This window comes from Cupressus sempervirens, chromosome 7, assembly GCF_028749045.1.
Source record: "Cupressus sempervirens isolate cs-2001-9-10 chromosome 7, ASM2874904v1, whole genome shotgun sequence".
Classification (NCBI taxonomy): Eukaryota; Viridiplantae; Streptophyta; class Pinopsida; order Cupressales; family Cupressaceae; genus Cupressus; species Cupressus sempervirens.
In genome coordinates this window covers 479,229,675-479,248,637 of record NC_143124.1, presented here as the reverse complement: position 1 = coordinate 479,248,637, position 18,963 = coordinate 479,229,675, and positions in this window count along the sequence as shown.

The following is an 18,963-nucleotide window of genomic DNA, read 5'->3' as shown; positions in this document are numbered from 1 at the left end:
TTGCATTAAGATATCTAACTAATGATAATAATTCTAGTCTATTTGATAGTAAATCGTGGCTTCTCTACGATTTCACATGTTTTACTTTTATGGATCTCACTTGTTCTTTTGAGATATTGTATGCATTTCAGGGTCATGGGTCACACTTGCATCGGAAGGCTTTTTTCTTATATCACGGTCTCAATTAGAGTTTTGGATGAAGATTAATGACGAAAACTTTTATGATAGTTTTTGGCTTGGGTTTTGGTGTTGTCTTCGACACCAAACAATGAATTGTAACTATATGAGTTTTGGGCTCTTTGTTATCACAATGTTCTAGATTTGAGATTCACAATGACAAGATTTATTAGTTTTGATGGATACTCTCTCTAGATGTAGTCTTTCTTCTTCTACATTATTTTTTGTATCAGGCAATGACCAGAGTTTTTCTTTACTAGTTCTTTTCTCTAGGAGCCATTTTTGAACTAGTTATTGTTATTAATATAAATATAAAGTTTTGCCAAAAAAAACACTTTAATTGTTATGAATTGATAAGAGTTTTTAATTAGGAAAAAAGGTTTTGAAAGGACCTTGAAACCCTAATATAATGTTTTTGCAAGGCCAAGCAGTTTGCAAACAAAACTAAAAGCTATGCATTAACTTATACAAAAAAGTAACAAGATAGAGAAAGAATAGGACATAGACAAAAAGCGGGGAACCTAACATCTCATCACCCCCACACGCCTTGGTTGGTGGTCAAAAGGAAGAAGCTCATGATAATCTGACCACCCATCAAAAAAATTAATACAAAATAAATAAGAATTCCCCTTATCCCCTAACTTGTGGGAAAAAGGAGAAAATTTGGATGGAAACTTCTTTGAATGTTTTCCTTTTACTGTAATCCATCCCTCCTCATGCAGCCACAGAATGTCAAGCCAAAGAATCAAAAGAGTTCATAGCTTCAACAACCCCAATAGCATTAATGATAGGGCCTATAGTTTCAAAATCAATGACACCAAGTCCATCATTAGGACAAGTCCATCGGCTTAAGATATATGAATTAATAAGAGTTATATTAACTTAATGATCATGTTAAAATCTTTTAAAAATATAACATCATTTGAGCTACCTTAAAGGTTTATCAAGATATCATTCATAGTGTACTTGTTTTATTGTGACTCACTAATGATTGAATATATTAAACATTAATGACAATGATAATAGGGTGGAAGCACAAACCTGTGTCACCCTTAGTGATACCAGAAGATATTTCGGTCATAACAATTTCAGTCGGAACAATTCTGGCTGGAACTGTTTTGGCCAAACATACGTGGCAATTTCCTACGTCGACATGGCACATACCATTTCGGCTAGAAGCATTTTGGCTAGAACAGTTCTAGTCGAAGCCCCTCTAACATAATAAAACTGTCGTAAACCTCTTGCAGCTATCATTTTCACTATTGCAGTTCTTAGGTTCTCGGAGAGTAGTTCAGATGTTTTGGCCGTAATGGGTTAGTGGTTTTTTTTTCCCATTTTTAAAAATTTTTTAATGTGTTTTTTTATTAGTAAATGTTAATTGTACTTAAAGTAGTTGTTTTTTACCTATTTTGTGCGTGAAATATTTAGAATTGTTTATATTTTAATTAATTAAATTGTTTTAAATTATTTTAGATTGTTTTAGAATGGTATTTAAATTAATTTGTTAGCAAGAATGTAGTTAAACATGAGGTAAAAACGTAGAAAAACATTAGTTAAAAGTGTAGAAAAACATTAGGTAAAAATATAAAAAAACATTAGGTAAAAATGTCAAAAAAATCAGTTTAAAAATGTAGAAAAACATTAGTAAAAAATGTAGCAAAACTTTAGGGCACATTGTTCAGTTTCTAACATAACTTGATGGATCTAGGTGAAACAATAATCTATTATGGTGAAATTAATTTTGACATTAAATACACCTTCTAACATAACCCTATATCAACTACAACCATAACCTATACCACATTCTTATGGTAACATAGGCACTTTACTAACTGAATGAACCACACTTAGATATTCATGATGTTCATTTTAAAAAGTAGTTATTGTTAAGTAATAATGATTCTTACATTACCAAACAACACATAATAGGTATTTTTAGGTAATAATGAGTCTTACATTACCAAACAACACATTAAGATCACTTATGATACATTTTTAGTTATGTTATCCATGCATGTGTGTCTTAAGGGGACATAGGAGTCGTAATAGGTCATACTATTTTTTATAGGTTCTAATAAGTCTTAATATGTATTATTAGGATATAATAGGTCTTATTAGGTAATTATGATTCTTACATTACCAAATGACACATAATGACCTCTTATGATACATTTCTAGGTATTTTTATCCATATATATGTTAAGGGGACCGAGGGACTCCTACTAGGTCATTATGTCTGTTATAGTTTCTAATAGATTTTCATATGTTTAGTAGCACATAATAGGTATTGTTAGGTAATAATGAGTCTTACATTACCAAACAGCACATTATGATCACTTTTGATATGTTTTTAGGTACATTATCCATACATGTGTGTCTTAAGGAGACATAGGAGTCGTAATAGGTCATACTATTTTTTATAGGTTCTAATAAGTCTTAATATGTATTATTAGGATATAATAGGTCTTATTAGGTAATGATGATTCTTACATTACCAAATGACACATAACGACCTCTTATGATACATTTCTAGGTATTTTTATCCATATATATGTTAAGGGGACCTAGGGACTCCTACTAGGTCATTATGTCTGTTATAGGTTCTAATAGTTATTCATATGTTTACTAGCACATAATAGGTATTTTTAGGTAATAATGATTCTTACATTACCAAAAAACATGTTAGGATCACTTATGATACATTTTTTGGTATGTTATCCATACATGTGTGTCTTAAGGGGACATATGAGTCATAATAGGTCATACTATTTTTTATAGGTTCTAATAAGTCTTAATATGTATTATTAGGATATAATAGGTCTTATTAGGTAATGATGATTCTTACATTACCAAATGACACATAGCAACCTCTTATGATACATTTCTAGGTATTTGTATCCATATATATGTAAGGGGACCTAGGGACTCCTACTAGATCATTATGTTTGTTATAGGTTCTAATAGGTATTCATATGTTTACTAGCACATAATAGGTATTGTTAGGTAATAATGAGTCTTACATTAGCAAACAACACATTAAGATCACTTATGATACGTTTTTAGGTACATGTTATCCATACATGTGTGTCTTAAGGGGACATAGGAGTCGCAATAGGTCATACTATTTTTTATAGGTTCTAATAAGTCTTAATATGTATTATTAGGATATAATAGGTTTTATTAGGTAATGATGATTCTTATATTACCAAATGATACATAACGGCCTCTTATGATACATTTGTAGGTATTTTTATCCATATATATGTTAAGGGGACCTAGGGACTCCTACTAGGTCATTATGTTTGTTGTAGGTTCTAATAGGTATTCATATGTTTACTAGCACATAATAGACCTTACTTACTATCAACCTTAATAAAACTATATCCCATTTACTTTATTAACATTCTTAACTCTAATTCAAACTACTACATTAAGTCATGAGTTCTAAATTGTAAACTAACATTTGCTAACTAAACTCATTTACTTATCTAGTAACAAATTTTTCTATCCCTATGTCCTAACTCTCATCTACACTCCCCATAATCATCAAAGCATTTACATCAAAATCTAGAATTTAGTGAAGAATTATATTTTTTTATTGCATATACATGTGTACACTTAGTTATCATTTAATCAAGAAATTTTATTTTTTTTATCGCATATACACATGTGCATGTACGAATATTTATTTTTCACATTTGCATGAGCACGTTACAATGTACATTAGATATGATCTCTAAGATAATTTGTTTAAAAATGCATACATGTTACATGATTAAATAGCACCATACATTTAATGTTGCGTATTTATATGTACGTATGTTTCAAATTAAATTTAACTTTTAATTATTTTAATTTAAATACACTTGTATGTTTATATTTGTATATATATGCATGTGCAGATCTCTAGATATTTATCACTCTTGTAGCTTCACATTCATATCTTTGTATTTATATTCATATATATATTATGGCATCTAGTTGTAGGGATCGTGCTCCTGCATCCTCAGGCGATGCTAGTGTCTGTGGTGGTGGTTAGAGTGTTGATTCTGGTAGAACACGCAGATCGACCTCCTCCACTCAGGATAGACAGTTGTTATTTAGATATACAGTTGTGAGATTATCTCATGCTATGCAAGTTTTGGATACCTCACTTTCCTCTTCTACCACCCTCCCTAATAGGGAGAAGGTCACAATGATGCGAGAGGAGTTATTTTGTATGATTCCAACCATTGAATCATACAACCCTTTTGATGATATGAGCATTGAGACATTTTATTCTTCTTTATCTCATAGTGTCACTGGCACTGTGAATTACAGACAGATTGACACTAAGGTTTCCACTGGCATGGTGAAATCCATGTTTCCATCTTATACAGATCGTCACAGAGTCAGAGGCTACTCAGCGACAAAGTGTATTGATCCACTTGTCGCACCATTGATGTATCCTTGTTGGTTGGCCACTCATCATAAATGGCCGTAGAAGGATGAGTTCCCTCTATATTTCTACAAACAATTGTTTGCAGAATTTCATTTACACTATGATGTTGACTATACAGATTATCCAAGGCATGTTGAGCAGGGTCAAGGGAGACTTTCTGACAGATTTAGACCCACAAACACTCCTACACCCATTAACAAATGGGAAATGGTGGGTCCAAACCTTTTGGTTATGTCGAGAGGTCCACAAATGGTTGCTGCAGGCGAGAGTGTTCCTGATGACACAATTAGGACACAAATATTTTTGAGCATTGCCATCATCGCCACACAGTTACACGAGATTTCTTTTGATCAATGTGGTAGATATATGCTACAGTCTCAAGGTACCACTCCCATAGCTACATCATCTAGTGCACCTGTTGATGATGATTATGGAGTTTCAGACATACCTTCTCCAGCAGACATTTCTACAATCTTAGTGGTGGATGCATTGCATCGTTTGGGATGATATTTAGCATATGATCTTTTAGATGCATAACAAGAATTATCTACACTCACAAGGATTCCACTTCGTGACATGAGCTCTCAGATTAGTCATATTTTGTCATGTACAACAGTCCTAGAGGATTCACAGAGGCAGGAGGACATTCTTGCACCTTCTATTGCTCCTGTTGCTACACAGGCCCAAGCTATAGTACTAGCCCTAGCTACTCAGGACCCTACAACACCCCCCACTCAGGATGTCAGTGCTAGATATCCTGGTCTATTTACCTCCATGCTTTCAGATCAGGGCCACACTATTGACTTGGACGCTGATACTATTTTTTCATTGCATGATTCAAATATCAGTCAAATCGACAGAGCATTACATAATGCTATGGTAAATATCTCTATATGTTTAAATTTATTTTTATTATGGTAAATAATATGTCTATATGTTTGAATTTATATACATGTGTGTGTGTGTGTGTGTGTGTGTGTGTGTGTGTGTGTGTTATAGGGTTTGAGTGATAGTATGTTACGTTTTGCTAAGCTGCAGACATCGACAGTGTTATAGTAAATAATTAATTATTTATTCTATTACTTAAGCTTACTTAGGTAAATGCATTTCATTTAATAGTTGTAGTCTAGGAGTTTGTGATAAGTTGTTGACAATACAGGAGTTTGTTCTCTCCTAAGTCATACTTATTCTCTCACATTGTTCAAGGACTTTCCACCTCATGTGGATGTATGCTTAGTTGTCACACTTATTTCCTAGTGTCTTCTAGCTTGTTCTAGGAGATTCCTTGAGCTCTTTATATTTGAACTCCCTCATTGTATTTCATAACTCAATATCAACGCATTCATATTGTAAATACATATTTTCTTGTGTTTGCATATCTCTTCTCTCTCATGTTCATTTAGGGTTTTTCCCTAGCTCCACGCTCTTCTCTCCTTAGCTTCCCTTGGACAAGTTTTTGCATGCAAGTGATCTTGGGTGTCTTTGGAATTGGATTTCATCAACTCCAACATGGTATTAGAGCCTCCCTGCTGCTGCTTCGTTGAAGGATTTTTGAAGCCATGATTTGAAGTCACAAACCCTAGTTTGTTTGTGCATTTTTTCTTCAAATCAGGGGGACAACAATTTTTCAGAGCACATTGGACCCAAATATATGTTGCCATTGGATTCAAAAGGCATTTTACAATTAGAATTCATATAAAACTTGTTGATTTTGGAGATAGAGCTCCGGGAGGCAAAAAAAATTTAGGCACAGGGCTTTCCGTACAATCATACGGTCGTAGGGTTTTTTAAAAAAATTAAAATTAAAATCAGGCCACACTGGCAAGCGACCACCACCGTGCCACCCAGCGGTCGCTTGTGCTCGACCACAGAGAGACTGCGCTGCCCTTGCCTCCACCTCCGCCTGTGATCAAACCTTCCGACAGCGCCACCAGGTCCCTCCACCGCAGAGTCACCATAACCCTCCGCTCCACTGGGCTTGTCCGCTCATCCGCCACTTAGTGTCCAGTTGGATTTCCCTACATAGTCACAATTATGTGGAGTTACAATCAATGTTTTGTAGCCACTCGATAGCGTGTTGGGGTGACACGCGGCCTGGGTGCTACGTGGACCCACCACGTCACCCCTGCCACGTCAGATTTTGCCACGTGGCTTTTTTTTGTTTTGACAACTGCTAGGCCATCAAATTTAGCACAGTATTTTGCTAACGTCAGCGCTGCATCACCTCTTGCACATCTCCTAGGTCCTTTTTTACCTACCTTCAGTTTTTTGGCCATAACTTGAGCGTACGAAGGTATTTTTTCGATCCAAAAGAAGTGTCGAAAAGCTAGTTCCGAGATGGAGAAATTGGTGTAGGTATTTTTAGGTTTTGATGCAATTTTATTGCCTATTTTTTAGTTGAAGTCTAAAGTTCAATTTTTTACTCCGACTTTCGTATCTTTTGCGTCCCATGTCAATTTTTTGAAAATGTTATATTTTTGGAAAGCTGGTTCTATCACCTTTTAAAAAATGTAGTCTTTTTTCTTAGATTTTGGCCCATGCTCTTTCTATCATGTTTTTGGCATTTTTTCTATATGGTGGATATCTTGGGTGTTTTAGGTCCAAGGATCATTTTCCTAGCATGGTTTCTTTTGTTTTAGGTTGTACTTTCTTTTTTGTCAACTTTTTTCTTGTTCTAATCATTGTAGACATCAATTGTAAGCTCTTTTGTATACGCACTAAGATAAAGTGTCACTTTTTCATTTCAGATTCATGAACGTTATTTTTGAGTCAGTTGTACATGCACTATTTTTATAAAGTACCATGGGGGGGGGGGGGGGGATAGTTGTTTGCTATTTTAAGCCTTCTCCCTTTTTCAAGTGAGTTTCCCTTCCATGACATTAGCCCCATGGAGTGTCATTGTGACCGTGTCTTTATAGGTGTTTGTACCTCTTCCTCTCTCGTTGTTCTTGGTTCGTCTGCAAGAGATTTTTGACCCACCTTCTCAATTGCCTGTCATCTCACCTTGTCTACATTAAGAGGGGGTTATGTTATTGTTCTAATGCATCTGTGGTTTGATTGTTCGATAGTGTGAACTATGTATTCAGTGGTTGATCCTATATACGAGGCGATTGCAGTGGTTGGCTACCTATGCATTTCAGTGAGATGGATCATCTACCATATAGACACGCTCAGTTTGTGCCTTCTTCTTCCATGGAGGTTCTTTAGATCAGTAGTTCTCCTTTTGATGGTAGATTTTGCGGCTTCTTCATGCTTCAATGATACTCTTCATGATCACTCCTTGTTCCTGTTTTAGGGGATATTTCCCTAGTTGGAGGCTTCTTCAATTCTTCACTAGGTTTTTACCTCTTTCTGAGAGAGGGTTTTTCCCACGTGATTTTCTCGCTTTCCCCATTTATAGAGGTTGCATCTCTTTGTATTGTATATGGGTACCTAACATGGCCTCATTATCGGGACCCATTCTGCATTTCTGCATTTCTTAGTTTTGCGAGATAAGGCATTTCCCTAAGTTGCACTTAAGGGGGGGTTTAAGAGTATATAATTAATTATTTATTCTATTACTTAAGCTTACTTAGGTAAATGCATTTCATTTATTAGTTTTAGTCTAGGAGTTTGTGATAAGTTGTTAACAATACGGGAGTTTGTTCTCTCCTAAGTCATACTTATCCTCTCACATTGTTCGAGGACTTTTCACCTCATGTGGATGTATGCTTAGTTGTCACATTTATCTCCTAGCATCTTCTAGCTTGTTCTAGGAGATTCCTTGAGCTCTTTATATTCGAGCTACCTCATTGTATTTCATAACTCAATATCAATGCATTCATATTGTAAATACATATTTTCTTGTGTTTGCATATCTCTTCTCTCTCATGTCCATTTAGGGTTTTTTCCTAGCTCCACACTCTTCTCTCCTTGGCTTCCCTTTGACAGATTTTTGCATGCAGGTGATCTTGGGCGTCTTCAGAGTTGGATTTCATCAACTCCAACAGACAGATCCTACACGTCGTGAGTCCTAGGTATGTTAAAATTTAAATATATATATATATATATATTTGATTTATATACATGTAGATCTTGATATAATTTCTCTATACACATAATTAAATGGTCCAAGTTATCATTTGACATAGGGTTCAGATGCAGTTGATAAACCCTTTTGGGGACAGGGCCCAGGATCAAGAGGGGGGATGTAGCTGATTATCATATGTGGCCTTTTATTTTATTACACACATGTTATGTCTAAATACATGTTTATATGGACACTTTGATTTTTTATATGTTATTTCCAGATACATGTTTATATGGAGATTTTGATGTTTTATATATGTTATTTCTAGACATTTGATACATGATCTATTTTTATACATTTGATATGGGTACATTATATTCTCTAGATATATGTACATGTATGTTATTGATCTTTTAATGTACACATGTATCTTATTGATCTTTTAATGTCTTAATCTTTTATGTAACTTATGTATGTGTTATGAACATGTTTCTGTATATGTTATTCATCTTAATGCCTTATATTCATGTTTTCAATATTCAAGTTTACATGTATATGTATAGCTATTCATCTTAATGCCTTAATCTAAGTGTAACTAACTATATAATTTTAATGGTCCATGTACATAAGAATATAACATATACATGTGCATAAGAACATATAAAGACTATGATCACCTAGAAAGAATGCATGAACTACAACATTTAATTAATAAAAGTTAATATACATATGTATATGTTTTCAATATTCATGTTTATGTACATGTTACTATTTTTAATGCCAAGTAATTTAAGTTTAATTAACTATACTTAATGACGTGTCTTAATATAAGTATAATTAAGTTTTATATATTTAATCTAAGTATAATTAACTATATTTAATCTAACTATATTTAATGTCTCATGTATTAACTATGTTTAATGACATGTGTCAAGTAAAATTAACTATATATTTAATCTAACTATAATTAACTATATTTAATGACATGCCTTAATCTAAGTATGATTAACTATATTTAATGTCTTAACTCTATTTAATGACATGTCTTAATTAACTATATTTAATCTAAGTATAATTAACTATATTTAATGACATATGTATTCTTAATTAACTATAATTAACAACATTTAATTAATAAAATATAATGTATGTAATATGTAACATATACTTGTAATAACATATAAAGAGTATGACCTACAGAATGCATGTTACAATATTTAATTAATAAAAGTTAATACATGCAAGAACATAATGATTATATACAAACATAAAGAATGTATCATATAAGAACATATAAAGATTATATGTAAATAAATACATAACAACATTAACAATCATATGTAAGAAAACATAAACAATGTACATATAAATACATACAAATATTAAAGGGGTTGTCTTAAGCGGAGGTCAGGTAAAAGGTGGTACTAAGGAGATGTTCTAATAGGTGGTCTTAAGGGGAGGTCCTAAGAGATTTTCTTAAGGGGAGGTCCTAAGAGGTGGTCTTAAATGAGATATCCATGTTGAATTTAAATAAAAATAACAAAACATGTCTAATTTTGCATATCCAAGATAAATGATCCAATGTACAAAGATTTATAAAACAAATATCCTGTCAATATTAAATATGAAAGTATAAGAGCTATACAGGCATAGCTCAAGTAGAGCTCCACAAACAATGTATTGTTAGGATCCTCTCTAATTTTTATTATCTCTAGAATTTTTTCATGTTCTTCAATAGGCAATTTCCACTTTTGATTTCCACGACGTCCTCTTCTTTGTATTGCTTCAAATTGTAATTTGGTTGCTATAACATGGTTATTGTAATGTAAAACCTTTCCTCCAGGCTTGTATTCAATAAATTCAATACCACTATCAATTACCCTTGTTTGTTGATAATATGTTTCTTCAATAACAACTGATCCAATTGGATATGATTGTTGATCAGCATCTATAGTTCCTTCTAGCAACTTGTGTTTTGCTTTTGTGCATCTTAAAAGATAATAGTCCACATTTTTTTGCATTATCTGGTAAGACTTGAACTACAAAAATATCTCCTACATGTATATAAAAATATAGATAAATATAAATTAATTTTAAAATGAATATACATGTATATTAATTTATATATATGTATATATGCACACAAACCTACCGTAGCTAAATTAGAAATGCACTCATAATCAGCTGAATATACAGGATCATGAATGTTAATGTCAATGTCAGCATCTTCAAAAGGAGGCTTTCTAACTATCTCCTTCAAATCCCAATGTGAAACATATCCATTCACAATATTTTTACATGCACTCGCTAGATTGTCCTTAATGCAGTCATCACAAAAACATGTTTTCTCTCTTACTTTAATTACTAGAGGTTTATGGTTTCCTGTAGTCATCACTTGATGTAAACTTCTAATACTAGGAATCGTTTGACAATTGTAAGGATTAGATCGATCTATATCTGTTACAAATACAAAAAATAATTGTCATATTTCAAAATATATATTTAATTAAAAACTCAACTTGATTTGAAAAATACATTTAAAATAAATATAACTTAGTTCACCTTTCGCCTCCCAAAAGTAATGCTTATTGTATTTAGTATCTCGAGTAGCAAAATGAACTTTGCACCATTCAACAATTTGATTTGCGCTCTCTATCTTATTCCCTGTCTATACATACAATATGCATGTATATATAAAATTTAAAATATATGCTACTAGAGTATTAAACATGCACATAAAAAATGCATATATTTACCTGCAAGTTCATGTTGTCGAAGCGCACGTTTTATATATGCTCCTGCTCCATCATGCTCCCCTTTTCCGTGTCCACTTTCAATAAAAACCTAACATTGGTTCTAGCATGTTGCATTGCTAACCAATTGAATGCTTTTGCAGATTTGAATTGTCCTATGAACATGAAACATGATAAGTATGTACAATTATCTGTGTACATATATCAAATAGAAATAGACATGTCCAAATAAATATAAACTAAAATAAAGTTAAATAATTGTGTTACTTTGTGTATAATAACCTGCACACCCATCAAACCAAATCCAGTGCTCTAAAAAATTTATTCCATGATTTCTGAGATCTATAGAGAACATTGCAAAACAATGAGCCACATAACTCCTATCATGAACTCTATCATCACTAATATAGAAATGAACCTCTTTGATGATGATGCGTTCATTTTCATCCAATCTTTCTATCTGATCCACCTCAAATTGTGCATGTCTAGAGGTTACTTGCACAAATATTGCAACTTGTTCAGAATGATAACATTGGCCTTGAAGCTCTATGTGAGGTGCAAATGTATAATTCTCAAAAAAATATACAACTAAAAGTATACAACTAGGTGGAAAACAATTTTTGGAATCACGAAACTGTCTAGTTTGCCATCGTGCACCATGACAATGTTGGATATGTGGATATATAAATGGACGAAACTTGGTCATGAACTCATCATAATGCAATTCACTCTCCTTCAATACAATTTTTCTAGATTCATCTCCTCTCTTATTTTGGTATGTCTCATATTCATATCTCATCCATGAAACTGGTGTGGATTCAGTAATATTCTCAACTTGCATAATTTCAAAAAAATTGCATAAATCTCGACAATCTTCACACTAATTTTTGATGCATTGCACTTTGAATTCATTTGAATCTTCTAATTTATCACATAATATGGACCTCACAAATTGTGTTGTACTGCTAGGGATGACCAAATTAGGATCAAGTACTGCCATAACTTTTTTAAATGATTGCAAGTGTAGACCAAATTCAACATGATTTCTACAACAACAAGTTTCACACATCTTATTTATGCGTACAAAGGAAGAACATAAACTCTCAAACATTCTCTGACATATTTTGACATTTGAAAATTCTTGTTTGAATGTTTGAAATAATTCACTTTGAGTTATATCAATGAAATGTTTTGGATGTTCAATTTTGGCCCCTATTTCTTGATCTTTAATTTGTATAGTATCATGCCTATTGGAAGAAACACGAGAACGTGTGGTCCAAAATTCAATAACTCGTCTTTTTACATCTTTAAAAATCTTATCTTTTCAAGGAACTCTACAAATATTCACCCAATTATTCTCAATGTTATCATCTAGCATATTTCTCCTCTTGATATATCTCTAGACAGTTCTTCTAGATATATGTAGTACATCATAAATTGCATGTACTTATTTCCTATGTGTCAATTTTCTACTAGATATAGTAGTCATCAATGCTCTACGTGCATTACTCAAATCACCTCCTCGAGTTGTGCTGTCAATTTTGTTATAAGCATTTTGCAAGTTTTCAACTATTTTATTAATATTATGCGCATGGCTTTTCCTGTTATCAACACCCAACAACTCCAAAATAGGTCTCATATCTTTTCTCCTAAATAACTTGACAAATGATTGTGCCTGTCCAAATATACTTTTATCCTTGAAATATTCATCCCACATGTTCTGACAATGCTTTCTGATAGTGTTATCATTTATCATATCTTTAGATGGAATTTGGTTTTAAAATAGTTATTCATCCAAATCCATCAATTTTTTTATGCCTTCTAATTTGTCTCTATCAGTAGAACTACCAATTGCTTCCTGTTCATTACTTTCATTTTCTTCACAAATCCCATCCTGTTCAGGAATTTCAGTAGGTTGGTTTTGATTATGTTTTGTATGTTTGTCATCTCTTATTCTATCATATTTCCTTGATCTTTTCCTTTTACTGCCCATTGAATACTTCAATCTATAGAAACAAAAATAAATAAATTTAGATTTCACTAAATATCAGCTATTGGTTCAATATAGAATACATAAAAATAAAAATAAGTAGATGAGAAAAAAAGCACCTTCAAAACATTCGATCCTTTGCAATATTGATTAAATCCACAGAATAGTTGCTGAAAATTGCTTCAAAATTAATTGTCTTTCGAAAATCCTCTTCCAATTTTCACTGTTCTGAATATTTAATTTTTTTTTAAAGAAAAAAAACTTTATTTTATATCAAACAGTGACATTAACTGCTAGCATTTTAATTGACCGACAGGGGTTTCAACCGGAATAGTTTTGGCCAAAATCGTTCCAGCCAAAACAGTCTATGTGACATCCTATGTGGCAGCCAAACAAGCAAAAATTAGAACTTCTGTAAACATTTCACTTTGAAGGCCAATTTGACCTACTAAATTGAATTTTTTTTTAAAACTAAAATTTTGTAGGTCTCAGAGTCATGATTATGATCATACAATTTTATTTTTATTTTGATTATGGATAATATGTTATAATTTGAAAATATTACAAGTAGATATTTTAAGATTTAGAAAGATGTCTATTCAAAAATTAAAAAAAATAATAAATCATGTTTAAATTTTTATTTTTTTGATGTTGCACTAGAGGAGAGAGTCTTCTTCAAGAATATGTAATTTGTTTTAAAAAATATGTAGATTTGATGGAAAAAGTTTGGCGGGAGAAAAAAACTGTCAATTTCTGATAACTTTAACTTTGACCAGTTATAACTTCAAAAATATTAGTCGAATTTCAATTTTTCTTTTTTGGTGCACTAGGTATACATGTCAACTCTAACATATTCCAAAATCAAACCAAAATACGAACATTTGCATATATTTGTTTGACAGGAAAAAAACTCTATATTTTTAGTATTTTTAAAAAATTCAAAAATACACTTTAAAAATTCAAAAATAAATAAAATTTTCACTCAATTTTTTAAAAAAAAATTATAAACATAAACTTCATCCAATTTTACGCATTTCATTAGTTTACATCATCTTCAAATTCTAAACACAAATGCCACTTTTATGTCGTTAAAGTTGAAGAGTTTAAATTCTGATATCACTTTTCCTTTATAAAAGGTGACATAGGTTTGTGCTTTTACCCAACAAATATGATAGTACAATCATATAGTTATATTAAAATAATAGTCAGAAGCAATCCAACTAAACAATTAATGATTAATTAATTCATTATTTAAAACAATACCAAATTTGATATTATTTCCAATGTAACATATGGAAGGGTTTTGTAAACTAAAAAAGAATTAGAAATTATGATAATCTTTTAAAGGAAATGAATATTCTTGTAAAGCCACAATTGGAAACAATATTTGGAAGAAATGAATAGTCTTACAAAATCACAATCAGAAACAACATTATAAAAGGGTGTTAGTAATTAGAAACAACAATAAAATGGTCTAAATGGAATGAATACAGGGTGTTAGTAATCTATTAATATTTTCCCCATTATATGTATTAGTTTATTTCATTTGTGTTAGTTCTATCAATTGCAAATTTTAAGGTATGGGTTAGAATCTTAAATTATCAAAATTCTTACATTTTATCCATATCCTCCTTTCCATTAACATTTCATTCATATATATGCCTTGGTGCAAATCCTTGACATTACACTTAACATTTTACATTTGAAGTCAAGTTTAATTGACTAATCTTTATATTTCTTTTGTCCTAAGAATACATTCCTTTCCTTTAAAGATTCTTTTTTCTTAATATATTTATTTGTAAATAGGAATTCATGCTAGAGTCAAGTTTTAATATATAGATCTAAATAGAATTTTTAATTTAGTTTTAATCATTCACATTATGAAACTTGATTGTTAAAATATGTATAAATGGACAAGAGTCATCTATTATATAAAAATATATTGAACACATGTATCACTAGATACTATTACTGATTAACAATAATAATATCTAAAAGAAACCAATTTTAAATTATTCTTATAACTAGACTAGAACTGGTTCTTAGTTTCGAATAACTTAAAAATCACAAGTTTCAAAAAAATCATAGTAATATAACAAACAAGAGCTTCAGTCCCTGCCTTATGCAACAAAGTAGATAAAACATGTAGCACTTTTAAGCTGCAATATATATTGAAAGGTATTAATTTGTAGTAGCCTTAATAAATTATACGATTATTTTTGGATATGGGGATTTGAGGATTGGTTTGAATTCTATTGAACTATAATGATTAATTCTCTATTTTCTAGTTTGTCTTAGATCATTTGGAATTAGTATTTTGTCTCATGAATATCTCAAGATAACAATTGATTGTTCATTATTTTAAATTCATTAAAGAATGCATCATTTATTTTTTGTCAAAGTGACATTTTCATTAAGAAACTAAATGAACAAGGGCTCTGGTGGAGCCTGAGTCCCTACCTTTTGTATAATTGGGAATATGGACTTTATCTAATGTATGAATATTTGAGGAAATCCTGAACATGGACATTCATTAAGAAGCCTCCACAATTTTCTAAGCAAGTAGTTACAAACAAGGTAATGGAGTGTACAACAAGAACAAAAGGAAGAAGGAAGACATAAATTGACATAAAAGTGGATAATCCTATACATAAACAAAGAATTACTAATTTTAATACAATAAGAAGTATGTATCTTGTTTTGTATTCATTGGAACTTTATAAAGTTCATAGTCCAAACTTTTGCAGAGCTTAGGGAAGTGTTGTTGGAGGAGGTCTCCATTCAATAATGTCATCTTCTATTTGTATGATGCATTGGAGATATGGTTGGAAAGTGTATAATGTGTTTTTTCCACATTTGGTGCAATGAGTGGTTGTTGTGTTTGTAGTGGATGTTATAGAGACTTTTTGATGGCAAAGCATGCATAGGGGCTGGTATGGTGAGGAATGAACATTCTTTGTCTTCAATGTGCCTGTCACCTGTGAATAGATTGCTTGAATTAGTAAAAGTATGGCAGGCTTGTTTAGTACACTGAATGTTGTCCTTTCTTTTTCTTATATATTTTTTTGGTTGAAATATTTACCATACACGCCTGCAATAGTGAAATTGTCTTTACCTTAATAAGAACTAGAAAATCAAAGCCTTAGATATTGGAAAATTAAAAATATAGAAAAGTTGCTTCAAATTTTCTATATAGAGCTTATTTATGATTATATCCAGAAAGACAAAAATCTAAAATATGTACAAGTGAAAACTCATGATCAACTAATAATGTTTCGGTGTGCTTTGGAGCCACACGAACTAGGGAGATTGGACTTAAGGCAAGTATTTTCAAAGGATTGAAATCAAAGTAGTATAGAATATTATTGAACAATATATATAAGGCATCATGTAGAGCTTCTTAACTTCGAAGGGGATTCTCAAAATCCTCTAGGCCTTTAGGTTAAAGCAAGACCTAAATAAAACTCCTTACCTGGAAATGACAAGTAAATAAACAGAACCCAGTTCAAATCCTAACTGACAAAGGTGCTTCAAACTTTTAAACATATGCAAACAACTGGAATAAAATCAAAGGTGTTATCCTGATTTAAATAGTGAAATGGATATGAATGATGAGTGATGAACCAAACATAACCCACTTGAAATTGTGAGCAATATATGTGGCAATAAACCATTTAAATAAATATGGACCATATGAGAATAGAATCAATAAAACCACTTGAAATCATGAATTAACCATTATATAAATATGAGTAATGAAGGAATAAAACTAATGCAACTAGCCTGAAATTATGAATTAACGAGTGGATAAAGCATTTAGAATAGATATAGGTGATAAGAGAACAAAATTAATCACACCCACTTGAAATCATATGGAAACAACTCATTTGAAACGTAAAAAGATGGAAAGCAATTTCTATGTATTAATAAAATGAACCATAACCAAGGAAGTTAACCTGGAGGATGCTGAGAAATCATCCACAAATATTTATGGGAATGAAATTCGTAAGGAGAGATTGTTATTTTATTAGCAGTTGCTATGTCTTCAGCAAATGAAAGCAATAAAGGAGTGATGGCTTCGGATGAAGGAGAAGAGAGAAAGGAGCTCAAGTACAGAGGTGTGCACCATCAGAGTTGAGGAAAATGGGTGTCTAAAATTTGAGTGCCCAAGAAGAAGAGTATAATATGGCTTGGGCCATATGATAGTCGTCCCAAAGCCAGTAGGACTTAGGATGTAGCGGCTCTCTACTTGAAAGGCAAATCAACCCTGCTCAATTTCCCTCAATTTACACACACTTTGGCCTACCCTGCTCAATCTCAGCCCCAAGACATCCAGTTCACTACTTCAAAAGCTAGGCAGTCATTTGATGCAAACACAACGCTTTTTGCTTTCTCCACATTCACTACTTTTAGCTTGTCTACAGTCAGTCAAAATTGTTCTCTCCAATGCATGCAATTAATTTATGTTCTAGCTTTTTGACATATAATAAATTCATCTCTATCCCTTGCTAATGGTAGTAATCAATGGATCTTTATCTCATGGTCCATTTGCTATCAGAATTTATTTCTATTTTTAAATTTGAAAAAGCTTGAAAACCCCACTAATTCTAGATTCCTCCAATCATAAATTAGGAATATCTATATAATAATTTTTTTTTAAATATTGCCTTCTGGAACTTTACAATATGGCATCATGCAAGCCCAAAAAAAATGAATCAGGGTCCATCAAAAACATTAGATCCCTGCCTTAAAAAGGTTGGGACTAATAACGTGATCAAAACATTAACAATGTTTATAAAAAATGACAACATAGTTAAAGAAAATTATTTTATTTTACTTTAAAATTTATTTTTCCTTACTCTATTTAAAAATATTTTTAGAAAATATTAAGAATAATAAAATTATAAAGAAAATAAAGTTTAAAGCTTTTTCAAATTATTTTAAAAATAAAAAAATAAAAGAAATTTATTAATTATTTTATTTTTATTTTTATTTGTTAAAAATTTATAAATAGTATTGTAGTTCATGTTTATGAAGTGTTCAAAATTTATTTAAGGATATGACAACAGACAATTTCGAGGTGGAGGAGAAGGAATACTTTGAGGAATTGGAGAGTGGGAGGATGCGTTTGAGGAAGAGCATTGTGTGGGTGGACATTCTCTAAATCAAAACCTAAGCTTAGTAAAATTTGGACGAGCAATGATACTTGGAAAATGAATTTGTATTAGATGGGAGATGAATTGAAAGTAAAGGGTTCGAGCATTATTAACGGGCACAACTTTGGGGGAAAATAGTAGGAAAACCTAGCCCATGAGATAAAGCACAAGGTGAGATCTCAATCCTTTTACCCTTTCTTGAAGAAATGTTTTTGGAGTGTTTGGGGGTATAATGCTACATGATATGATTTAAGAGAAAAATATTAGATATTGGAAAAATATTTGTCATAAATTAAAAGTAGTTATTCATTTTCATAAATGAAAAATAGTTACATTTTTTCTATATACAAATATTTTTATCTAGTATTTGTAAATAGGTACGCTATCATCATTATTGAATAATAGAATAGAAAATAGTATGTCTTGAATGTTCTGTG